An 11533-nucleotide genomic window follows, 5' to 3' on the forward strand; every position below is an offset into this window, starting at 1 on the left:
GTTAAATTTCATATGAACAAACCCCAAGACTGGGGGCTCAGCCTATAGCTTTGTTTGTCCACACTGCTTGTGAGAATATCAGGAATTCAACTTGGGGAAGTTGAGTTTTCCCCCATTCTCACCATTCCCCAAAGGGGACTTTACAAATACTTTTCCACTCACTGATCGAATCACTCTGGGATTCATCAGGGCATCACCTGGACAAACCAACAAAATCTCATGTCCTATACAAAGTTCCATGTACTTTAGGTGTTTGACCAAGCTATCTACATAAGTTATATTAGGACATGCAGTAGTCAAAGTATAAATTTGTACCAAATAAACATTTTTTGCTTTAGTCTCACACATAAGTTGAAATTTTTAAATATTAATTACCATCTATTTTCAGCACACTGAGGTAATGACATTCTTTTGTTCTTCCTCATGCAAAAACATGTTTTAAATTTGTACATTTAGTCACTGTCATTATATACTCTAGGCATTCCTAGATTATACCATCTCAGTCTTTATCGTCTATCTTTCTTTGTGATTTCATTTATGCCCCAGCCCTCCTCTCTCTGTCATTCTCACATGCAGCTTCATTCAGTGTTTTAATATAATTGTATTACAGTTAGGTAGTATTGTGCTGTCCATTTCTGAGTTTTTATATTCAGTCCTGTTGCACAATCTGTATCCCTTCAGCTCCAATTACCTAATATCTTACCCTATTTCTATCTCCTGATAGTCTCTGTTACCAACAAAATATTCCAAGTTTATTCACTAGTGTCAGTTCATATCAGTGAGACCATACAGTATTTGTCCTTTTTTTTCTGGCTAATCACACTCAGCATAATGTCGTTAAGGTCCATTCGTGTTGTTACATACTTCATAACTTTATTCTGTCTTACAGCTGCATAATATTCCATTGTGTGTATATACCAAGTTTGTTTAGCCACTCATCTGTTGATGGGCATTTTGGCTGCTTCCATCTCTTGGTAATTGTAAATAATGCTGCTTATAAACATTGGTGTGTAAATGTCCATTTGTGTCCTTGCCCTCACATCCTTTGAATAGAGACAGCATATAGATGGGTCCTGCTTTTTAATCCATTCTGCCAGACTATGTCTTTTGATTGGAGAGTTTAATCCATTAATCTTCAGTGTTATTACTGCATGGGTAGTACTCTCTTCTACTATTTGCCTTCTGGATTTTATATGTCATATCTAATTTTCCTTCTTTTTACCTTTACTCATAGTCTTCCTTTCTACACTCTTCTCCACACCTCTCTCTTCTGTCTTCGTATCTGTCTCTAGTGCTCCCTTTAGTATTTCTTGCAGAGCTAGTCTCTTGGTCACAAATTCTCTCAGTGATTTTTTGTCTGAAAATGTTTTAATTTCTCCCTCATTTTTGAAGGACAATTTTGCTGGATATAGAATTCTTGGTTGGCAGTTTTTCTCTTTTAATAATTTAAATATATCATCCCACTGTCTTCTCGCCTCCATGGTTTCTCCTGAGAGATCTGCGCATAGTCTTATTGGGCTTCCCTTGTATGTGATGGATTGCTTTTCTCTTGCTGCTTTCAAGATTCTCTCTTTCTCTTTGACCTCTGACATTCTGATTAGTAAATGTCTTGGAGTATGTCTATTTGGATCTATTCTCTTTGGGGTATGCTGCGCTTCTTGGATCTGTAATTTTAAGTCTTTCATACGAGTTGGGAAATTTTCAGTGATAATTTCCTCTATTAGTTTTTCTCCTCCTTTTCCCTTCTCTTCTCCTTCTGGGACACCTACAACACATTTATTTGTGTGCTTCATATTGTCCTTCAATTCCCTAAGTCCCTGCTCATATTTTCCCATTTTTTCCCTATACTTTCTTTTTCTTGCCAGATTTCAGATATTCCGTCCTCCAGTTCACTACTCCTTTCTTCTGTCTCTCGAAATCTACCATTGTAGGTTTCCATTGTTTTTTTCATCTCTTCTACCGTGCCTTTCATTCCCATAAGTTCTGTGATTTGTTTTTTCAAACTTTCAGTTTCTTCTTTTTGTTCTTTCCTTGCCTTCTTTATATCCTCCCTCAATTCATTGATTTGGTTTTTGATGAGGTTTTCCATGTCTGTCCGTATATTCTGAATTAATTGTTTCAGCTCCTGTATGTCTTTTGAATTGTTGGTTTGTTCCTTTGACTGGGCCATATCTTCAGTTTTCCTAGTGTGATTTGTTATTTTTTGCTGGTATCTAGGCATTTAATTACCTTAATTAGTTTATTCTGGAGATTTCTTTCACTTCTTTTACCTACGGTTTTCTTGCTGGATGAATTTGTTGTCTATCTGTTCTTTGACATTCAGTTCAGCTTTATCTGGACCTCTAGCTTAAGTTTTGTTTAACAGAGGAGAATTTTTCAGTTCTTGTTTTCTTGTTTCTTGCCTTGCTTGTATGGTGCCTTTTGCCCCCCACCCTTAGGAGGGTCTACTTAGATAATATAGACCCCAGCTGGATTTTCCCAGACCAAAATGGCCTCCTATCTGGAGGAAAGAGTCACCTGCGTCCGTTTTCCCTGACAGTGAGACCCAGCAGGTTGAAAGACTTTCCTGTGAAGTCTCTGGGCTCTGTTTTTCTTATCCTGCCCAGTATGTGGTGTTTGCCTGCCTGCAGATCCCACCAGCGTAAGATGATGCAGTACCTTTAACTTTGGCACACTCTCCCTGGGTTCTGTGGGGCTTGCAGCTGGTCTAGCTGGTCCAGACTGGGGTACGCTGTGTGTCTGGTCACTGACATGGACCCATGAGCTGTTGTGTACTGTTTCTGGTTATTTAGTAGTTGTTCTGGGGGACGAACTAAAAGGCGCACATTGTTAAGCTGCCATCTTGACCCAGAATCTCTGCTCATGATTTTGATGTAAAATCTATCAACCCATCACTTAATATAAGGTCTTGAAGAGGCTTCCCTGTGTTTTCTTCTCAGAATTTTACAATTTAAGCTTTTATATTAGGTTGTTGATCCATTTTTGTGTATGGTGGGAATAGGGATTCACTTTCATTCTTTTGTGAAATATCCAGTTTTCCTAGAGCCATCTATTGAAGAGATTATTTTCCTCCATTGAGTTAATGTGGTACCCTTGTGAAAAATCATCAGCCATACATACATGGATTTATCTTTGTCCTTAATTCTATACCATTGGTCAGTATATCTAACCAGTATCAAATTGTTTTGATTACCATAACTTTGTAAATTGGGATGTTTTGAAATTGGGAAGTTTGAGTTCTCCAACTTTGTTCTTCTTTTTCAAGGTAGTTTTGGCTATTCGGTACCCCTTGCCATTCTATATGAATTTGATGATTAGCTTTTCCATTCATGCAAAGAAAGCTGTTGGAATTCTCCCACTTCTCTGGAATTGCCATTTTCTTTCTTGTTTATGGCTAGAGCTATCAGTTTGTGACTTTTCTGAACAATTTTTGCTCCCAAACAGGTAAGAAAAAGAAATTTTAAAAAAAAATTTAAGGTAATTTTCTTTAAGACTCTTCTGCCATTCTACCTGTAGAGGTTACAACAGTAGATACCCTCTGTGCCTGCTCTTCAATCAAAATCAGTGATCAGCAATCTGACCACCCCCCCCCCACAAGGTTTAAAAGACTAGGTCCTTATTGCCCACCCAAGTACCAGCAGGCCACACCAGAAATGGGGCTCTCCCAACAGCTGCCTGCCATGCAGTTAAAGGAAATGGAGGGTGGTAGCCATTATCCAGAAGGTAAGATTCACTGATATTTACCAAATGCATCATCTTTTTCCTGGATGCTGCAAATATTCCACTAAATTCTAGGAATCCAAAATAGTTGAATCAGGCACTTCCAACTGGCTCAATAGTTCTTTCAGTAGAGGGACTGATTCCTGGAGCTTCCTACTCTGCCATATTTCCATAATCCTCTCTGTTTCTCATATTTGAAAGACAGTTTGCCACATATAGAATTCTTGGTTGGCATTTGATTTGCTTTGTTAATGCTGCCAGAATGCAATATACCAGAAATGGAATGGATTTTAAAAGGGAATTTATTAAGTTACAAGTTTACCATTCTAAGGCCCTAAAATGTCCAAACTAAGGCATCCAGAGAAAGATGCCTTGACTCAAGAAAGACCAATGTCTGTCACATGGGAAGACAGGTGGCTGGTATCTGCTGGTCCTTATTCCTGGTTCCATTGCTTCCAGCTTCTGATGCCAGTAGTTTCCTCTCTAAGCATCTCTGGGCCTTCACTTAGCTCCTCTGGGACACAACTCTGGGTTATGGCTTGCTTAACATCTCACGGGAAGGCACATGATGACATGTGCTAGGTTCTGCATCTCCAAATGTCCGTGTCTAGGCATCTTCTCTCTCTGTCAAAACTCCAAGAATTTCCAAATGTCTGTATCTCTGTCAGCTCTGAAGCAGCTGTTTTTTCCAAGCTGTTCCCTCTTTTAAAGGATTCCAGTAAACCAATCAAGACCCACCTTGAATGGGTGGAGCCACATCTCCATCTAATCAAAAGATCACTCCCACAATTGGGTGTGTCATACCTCCATGAAAACAATTCATTCAAAAGGTCCTACCCAGAACTGGGTATGTCACATTTCTATGGGAACAATCCAATAAAAAAGATCCACCCTACAATTTTAAATCAGAATTAAAGAACATGGCTTTCCTATGGTTCATAACAGTTTCAAACCAGTACAGCGTTATTTTCTTTCAGCACTTTAAATATGTCATCCCATTGTCTTCTTGCCACCATGTTTTTTTTTTTCCATTCATAAAATTTTATTCCACTTACATCAACTTAATACACGTGTTCTTAACAATTATGCTTGGATTGTTCATGAAAATTTCATAAGACATTAAACAAAATAAGCCATCATCAGGTTATTTCCCTTTTAGCTATTTTTACAGCACATTCATGTGAGGCAAGTATCAAAAAAAAAAAAATCACAAAAGCAAAAAACCTAAAAAAAGTTAAATACTTTTTTTTGTTTTACTGCTGTGCTTAAACATGAAGTAATGAATTTAAGCAGCTCATTTTTTTTGTTGGTTAAATAGCTTTAATGTGTAACAGTAGGCCAACTGTGGAGGACTAGGTCCTCAAGGTCCCAGCCTTTCTCCCATGGTGTCCTGGGATCTGTGTGCCTGGACCAGTCCCATGCCTGCCCCAACCCCAAGGCCCCTAAGTCCTGGAAAAAGGCGGGAAAGGAAGGTGGATGGTGGGAGGCTGAGCCTGAGGCCTCAGGGAGACAAAAACAGGGGCTAGTTGAACTTGGCCTTGGAAAAATCCATCTCTGGATGTTGATCCATGAACTTCTTCAGAATCTCTGCATCGTTACTTGTACATCTGTTCTTGGTTTGGCTAGAACATTTAAATACAAATAAAATGAGTGTAGCAAAAATAATGAAAGCAAAAAGCAGGTAACTTTACAAACAATGGAATGTGAACTGTTTCTGCCCTTCTCCAGAGTAAATTGGGTCACAACTTTGTCTAAAGGAACACTTCTGCACCTGTAGTCAAAGGTGTGCACATTGAGATTGTGTATTCCACAGATACACATGGTTAAACATGTATTATCCATGGGATATCTATTTCTACCACAGCCTTGCAAGTGCTCTAACCTCAAACTACCCACAATAACTACACTTGTGACTGGAACCAAGTATCCCTTTTATCCCCACCAGGAAAAACCAATATTTAGTAGGCAGTTTTCTTTACTTAGACATGGAAGCAGTTTTAACATTGGCCCTTGTGAAGCCGCAATGTACCAAAAGTACTATGCCAAACGTTTATAACTTGTATAAAAATTATACATGCCCACATTGGCCACCTCAGGATGAAAGCAGATAACTCTCTAAATGTTAACTGGCTCTACTCCCCTAATATTAAACATAAAAACCACATGGGAAATACAGAAACTCAAATAGAAGTAATGTAAACCTGTCATAAATCATAAACAACAACAAAAAAAACCAAACTATTTGTGGGACAGCATGGATAACAAATGGTCTACTGTGTAAATTTTAGAATGAGGCAAACAAAAGTTGGAAGACCAGTTAGTTTTCCCTTCCTTCTCCTGCTTCAGCTTCATCTCTTTGGGTATCCAATGTCCACAATGTCAACAATAATGCAGTAACTACATTATTAGCGTGCTGTCTTTGTACGACTCTTCACTTAATGTATCAAGTTCAGCAATGGCTTCATCAAAACCTGTCTTTGCAAGACAGCAGGCTTTCTCCAGGGAGTTCAGAATCTCATAATAGAACACAGAAAAGTTAAGGGCTAGACCCAATCTGATAGGATGCATCGGTTGCATTTCCTTTTTGCTGATTTCAAATGCCTCTTGGTATGCTTGCTGTGACTAATCCACAATCCTTTTCTTCTCATCACCAGTAGCGATCTCAGCCAAGTAATGATAGTAGTCTCCTTTCTTTTTTAAACAGAAGACTTTGCTCTCTGCTCTGAGGCATTGGGGATCAAGAATTTTTCCAAAAAAGACAGTACATCATAGCGGATATCTCTTAACTTGGTCTCAGTTTTCTCTCTGTATTTGCGAGCCATCTGCTGTTTTTTCTCAGCACCTTCTGTCTTTTGCTCAATACTTGAGACGACCCTCCAAGATGACCTACGAGCTCTTACAACATTTTTATAAGCAACTGAGAGAAGATTCCTCTCCTCATTGGATAATTCAGCTCGTTGCTCAGTTACAGACTTCATGCAGGCTGCCATGTCATTGTATTGCTCAGTCTGCTCGGCTAGTTTGGCCGTCTGCATCAGCTCATTTTTATCTGTGACTGGATGTTCTGTGTCTGGAGTAGGTGGCAGTAGACTGCCACCATAGTTTCTGATGGGAAATTGGCACTTTACCTTATTACACCTCCCTGTACATGATACATTGCTTCGCTCCTGCTGCTCTCAGGATTCTTTCTCTGACTTTGGCATTCAAATGTCAAATGTGATCTCTTTGAATTTATCCTGTTTGTAGTTCATTGAGCTTCCTGGACATGTATATTTATGTCTTCTAATACATTTGAGAAGTTTTCAGCCATTATTTCTTTGGATATTCTTTCTGCCCCATTCTTTCATTCTTCTCCTTCTGGACTCCCATTTTGCATATAGTGGTATGCTAGATGGTGTCCCATGGGTTCCTCAGGCTCTGTTCACTTTTCCTCATTCTTTTTTCTCCTCAGATTACATAATTTCCATAGTCTCTTTTTCAAGTTCACTGATTCTTTCTTCTACCAGCACCAATCTGCTGGTTAATACCTCTAGGGATTATTTATCGGATTATTTATTTATTTATTTCAGTTACCATGATCTTCAGCTCCATTATTTCTGTTTGGTTCCATTTTAGAATTTCTCTTTTTAAATTCTCCTTTTGTCATCTATTGTTTTCCTGATTTTCTTCAATTCGTTGTTTGTACTTTCCATTAGGTCTTTGAGTATATTTAATACATTAAAAAATATATTTATCTGGCATATCCAATGTCTGGTCTTTCTCTTTAAGGGTTTCCAATGTTTTATCTTGCTCTTTTCATGGGCCATCATTTTCTTTTCTTTGTGTGCCTTATAAACTTTTGTTATACACCAGACATTGTCATATTTTCTTACAAGGAGAACACCAAACATACTTTATTAGCACAGAAAAGCAGCCATGACAAGGCACAGCAAGCAGAAACATTCATTAGCAGTCAAGAGCTAGTGTTGTATAGGAACAGAGCTTTTCTTCTTTGTAGCATTGGTAAGAGCCATAGGAGATACAAAATAACATTTTGCAACAGCAGGTAAGGAAACCAAGGGGCACTCTCCAGTGATACCAGACACATTAACAAAAATGGAGTTGACTACTTTAGTGCAAAATGCTTGGGTAGAACTGTAAATTCAGTTCAATAGTAAGAATAAAACACTAGAACTTGATATTTCTTCCAAAAAGAGCTCAGTCAAGTAGTATTGTATACTATTCTAAATGACAAAAATGTGCTAAGTAAAGTTATTTACAGATACAATGGTTGTACATTTCCTTTAAATCTGTAATTTCTATTCAGATTTTTCATTAAAATTAACTGCACTGAAATTCTACAAATTATGCTTCAGTAATTCAGCTACTAGAGTTTACAACAGTGATAAATACTGTATCCAAATTATTAATTACTCTTTAACATTCTGGACATCAGTAACCACTGTAGTTATTATTATCTGACTTGTCTGGATATCATCTATCCTCATTTTCTTCATGGTTCACAAACTTTTCATGGGAATAGGAAAAGATACAACTTTAATCAATCAAAAATTAGACTGCACGTGTTAAGTTAAAAAAAAAATCACATGTAGGATTATATTGCAGGATCTATTCCAATGCCTGTTTTAAATTAAAGCACTCATTAGAAAATTGATACTTAGGGCCTTTAATAAATTTCTACTACTAACTTTAAAATTTTTAATTGCTACTATTTAGAAAACCTGGTTTACTTAACAGTACCTTTTGCAAAAGAGAAAAGGACATTGAGTATAAACTATATCAACATTTAAGTGAACTGTACCATGCCTTTGTGGCCAGAAAAGTGCATTTCTTTCCTCTTTTTTCTTTTTTTTTTTTTTATGGGCAGGCACCGGGAATCAAACCCAGGTCTCTAGCATGGCAGGTGAGAACTCTGCCTCCTGAGCCACCATGGCCCGCCCTGCATTTCTTTTAAAAGGAAGACTGTCTTTATTGTTTGAACTTCCAAAGCTTGAGTTGTAATAACTACAAATATCACTATTTTTGGAAGGTTATTGAAAAAATCCTTAGAAAAAATAATAATTTCAAACATAAGCCACTCATCCAATATTAATAATTTGTTCTTCAGTAAAAAATAGAATTTTTCATAGCAAATACCCTAGAATTGCTTCACTCAGTTACCATAGCCATTAAAAGCCAAATCTTTAGCTAAATTGGCAAAATGCTTTTGTAGGCCTTACTGAACACCTGCAACTCTATCCTGTGATGTTTCACTAGGAACAAGGTTTATCTAAGTAACAGCAGCTCACACCTGACAGACACACTAAGTTTACATATTGTACTGAAAAAACCCAACACTGATAAGCGTGCTTGCTATAGGTGTACTCTCTGATGCACATAAAAGGAGATCTAGTTAATGCCCTTTGGGGACAGGAGAGTTTACTTTGCCTTGACTGGTTCTCTTTCTAACCAGTGAACCCTAACTTTTTGTTTATAGTGATACTCATTTTAAAAATCCTGTAACATTGATGTTAAAGGGAGCCTATCAATTCCATCACATGTAGTGCATCTGTACATTATTGCACAGCAGATATATTGCAGACTGAAAGGAAAAGTCCTGTTTAGTGAAATAATAAGCAATGGTTCAAAAAATATGCAAGGGGGTGCATGGGTGGTTCAGTGATAGAATGCTCACCTTCCACGCAGGAGACCTGGGTTCAATTCCTGGACCATGCACTCTTCCCCCCCACCATCAACCCATCAAAAACAAACAAACAAACAAACAAAAACACATGCAAGGACTGGGATCTTCGTAATGTTCCAAAAGTCCTGTTACAGTGGAGGAGTGAAATGCACATGGGGTGTGGGCATCGAAACTAAAGTTGTAATTCCATTGTTCAATTCAGCATGCAGGGAACTGTCGTAGTGATGGAAGCTCACAGAGAAAAGGTAGTCCTTTGCATAGAGTCCCTGAGCAAAAACGTGCCTTCAGGTTTCCTTCAAGAAAGTCTTCTGCTTCATAACGGTACATCAGTCCCCAGTAACAAGGATTACCTATAATCTGAAGCAAACAGGACACAAGGCAGTGGATGTCACCCATCTGTGTACGGACTTTCCAAGCTCCCTGTCTGCTAATATGGACATGGCTGTCTCCAGATCCCTGGCATTGCTTATGCCTATGTGACTGCAAACATGGGGTGGTTGTGTCCTCTCCTGAGTCACAATTAGCTTGTGGAATTGTGGAATTGTCTCCACTTCTTTCAGTCATTCTGGGAGTTAACTTGGTCCAAGTTTTTATAATGCATTAACCTGTGTGGTAGCTTCAAATGTATGAATTTGTGCATGGGAATGGGAGCAACCCCTTCTTCAATTCTAAGCTGTCTTCTGTAGAAATCAAAGATGGATCAAATGTATCAAAAAATGTTGACTGTGGACTCACAGGAGCTGTTTAATTAAATGCCATTTGGGGGCTAAATCTGAGCCAGCAGGAAAAGAGCATATCTCAATCATTAATTCAGAAAGATGTATTTTTCTTTTATTAGAAAAGAGAGGGTCTAGACTGCTTGTTGTAAATTCCCATGGGAAAATACAACCCAACAGTATCCTGCAACCCCTGTCTCCGAGAGCAACTCCCTACAGTTCTACTGAAAATGCTATCCATGTCGGGTCCAGAGCTCACGCCATATCGCCTTTTTCTCCTTTGGAGTCCACTTCGAGTTCTACCAAACTTATCAGTATCCAGTGAAATTTGTCTCTGTAGAACAGGAATGGGTCTTCTTCCCACTCCATGGAGCATGTCAAGAGTAGGAGTCTCTTCGTGCAAGTCTTGTTCCTGGAGTGACACACGGATCCTCATCCTTTTCAATGCTTATTTCAACAATCTGAGGGATTTCAGTGGCATAGTTGTGGTTTCCCCTTGGAGAATCCTTTGAAGGGCTTAATCCTAGTTGTAAGGCAACATTTCTCTTCAGTACTGCTTTGCTGCTGAGGAGTTGGGTCTCCTATACAGATGTTCTTCTCCTTGAGAGTCAAACATCTGTTCAAGTTCATGAGCACTACAGCTTCCTCCGTCGTGACTGAAGAGATTCTGACAGCTCTATTTGAAGTTATTCCACATTTTCCCCACTTTATCCATTGATTATAATATCGGTTGCAGTGTGCAGGGCAGCCTCCTCCAGGGGTACCTGCCACCAAGCAGTCACCGAGAGGGCAAATCTGCCACCTGCCCACCACCTGGTTCTGGCCCCTCCAATGGCCTGAGTGAGCGCAGTCCCATTTTCTCCTGACAGAGCCCCAGGAGGCTCTGCTGGATGCCCCTACCAGGCCCCCACCCCCTCTCCCAGCCACCTCCCCCTCTTCACCCTTTTTCTCTCCCCTGGTCCCCCAACCCCCACCAGAATGGAAAATATATCTTTTTATGTGTGTGTGGGGGAGTGGTGCATGGTCCCAAAATTGAACCCGGTCTCCCACAAGGAAGGCGAGCATTCTACCACCAAACCACCTCATTTTAATATTTTATTGTGTCATCTCTGGAATTCAGTCACTAAGGTGTCTGTTTCTTAAGCTTATATCCAGTTACAACTGAGACTTCCTTGAATGCCAGGAGCTAACAAAAAGAAAAGAAAAGAAAGATCTTTGCAGATTGGCCTGTTGAGTGATCTCCTTCAGAGTTTAGCCACCTAACAACTAGTCTAAAGAATAGCCCAAGGCAAAAGCATAGGTTACTACTACAAGTCTTTTCTGAGCATGTGTCTTGTCCTGTACATGTGTATGTGACCTTTGGAATTCCCTCCATTTGCGTAGATCTAAATGTAACTATTTTGGTCTAAAAGCC

At 39.1% G+C, this 11533-nt stretch overlaps 2 pseudogenes; both read right to left on the bottom strand.

Moving 5' to 3' along the window:
- Window positions 1–6037: 6037 nt before the first annotated feature.
- On the bottom strand, window positions 6038–6799 carry LOC143676951 (14-3-3 protein zeta/delta pseudogene; annotated as a pseudogene).
- A 2339-nt stretch (window positions 6800–9138) lies between these two features.
- On the bottom strand, window positions 9139–10834 carry LOC143675946 (suppressor of cytokine signaling 5-like; annotated as a pseudogene).
- Window positions 10835–11533: the final 699 nt, after the last annotated feature.

Source organism: Tamandua tetradactyla, chromosome 3, assembly GCF_023851605.1.
Source record: "Tamandua tetradactyla isolate mTamTet1 chromosome 3, mTamTet1.pri, whole genome shotgun sequence".
Lineage (NCBI taxonomy): Eukaryota > Metazoa > Chordata > Mammalia > Pilosa > Myrmecophagidae > Tamandua > Tamandua tetradactyla.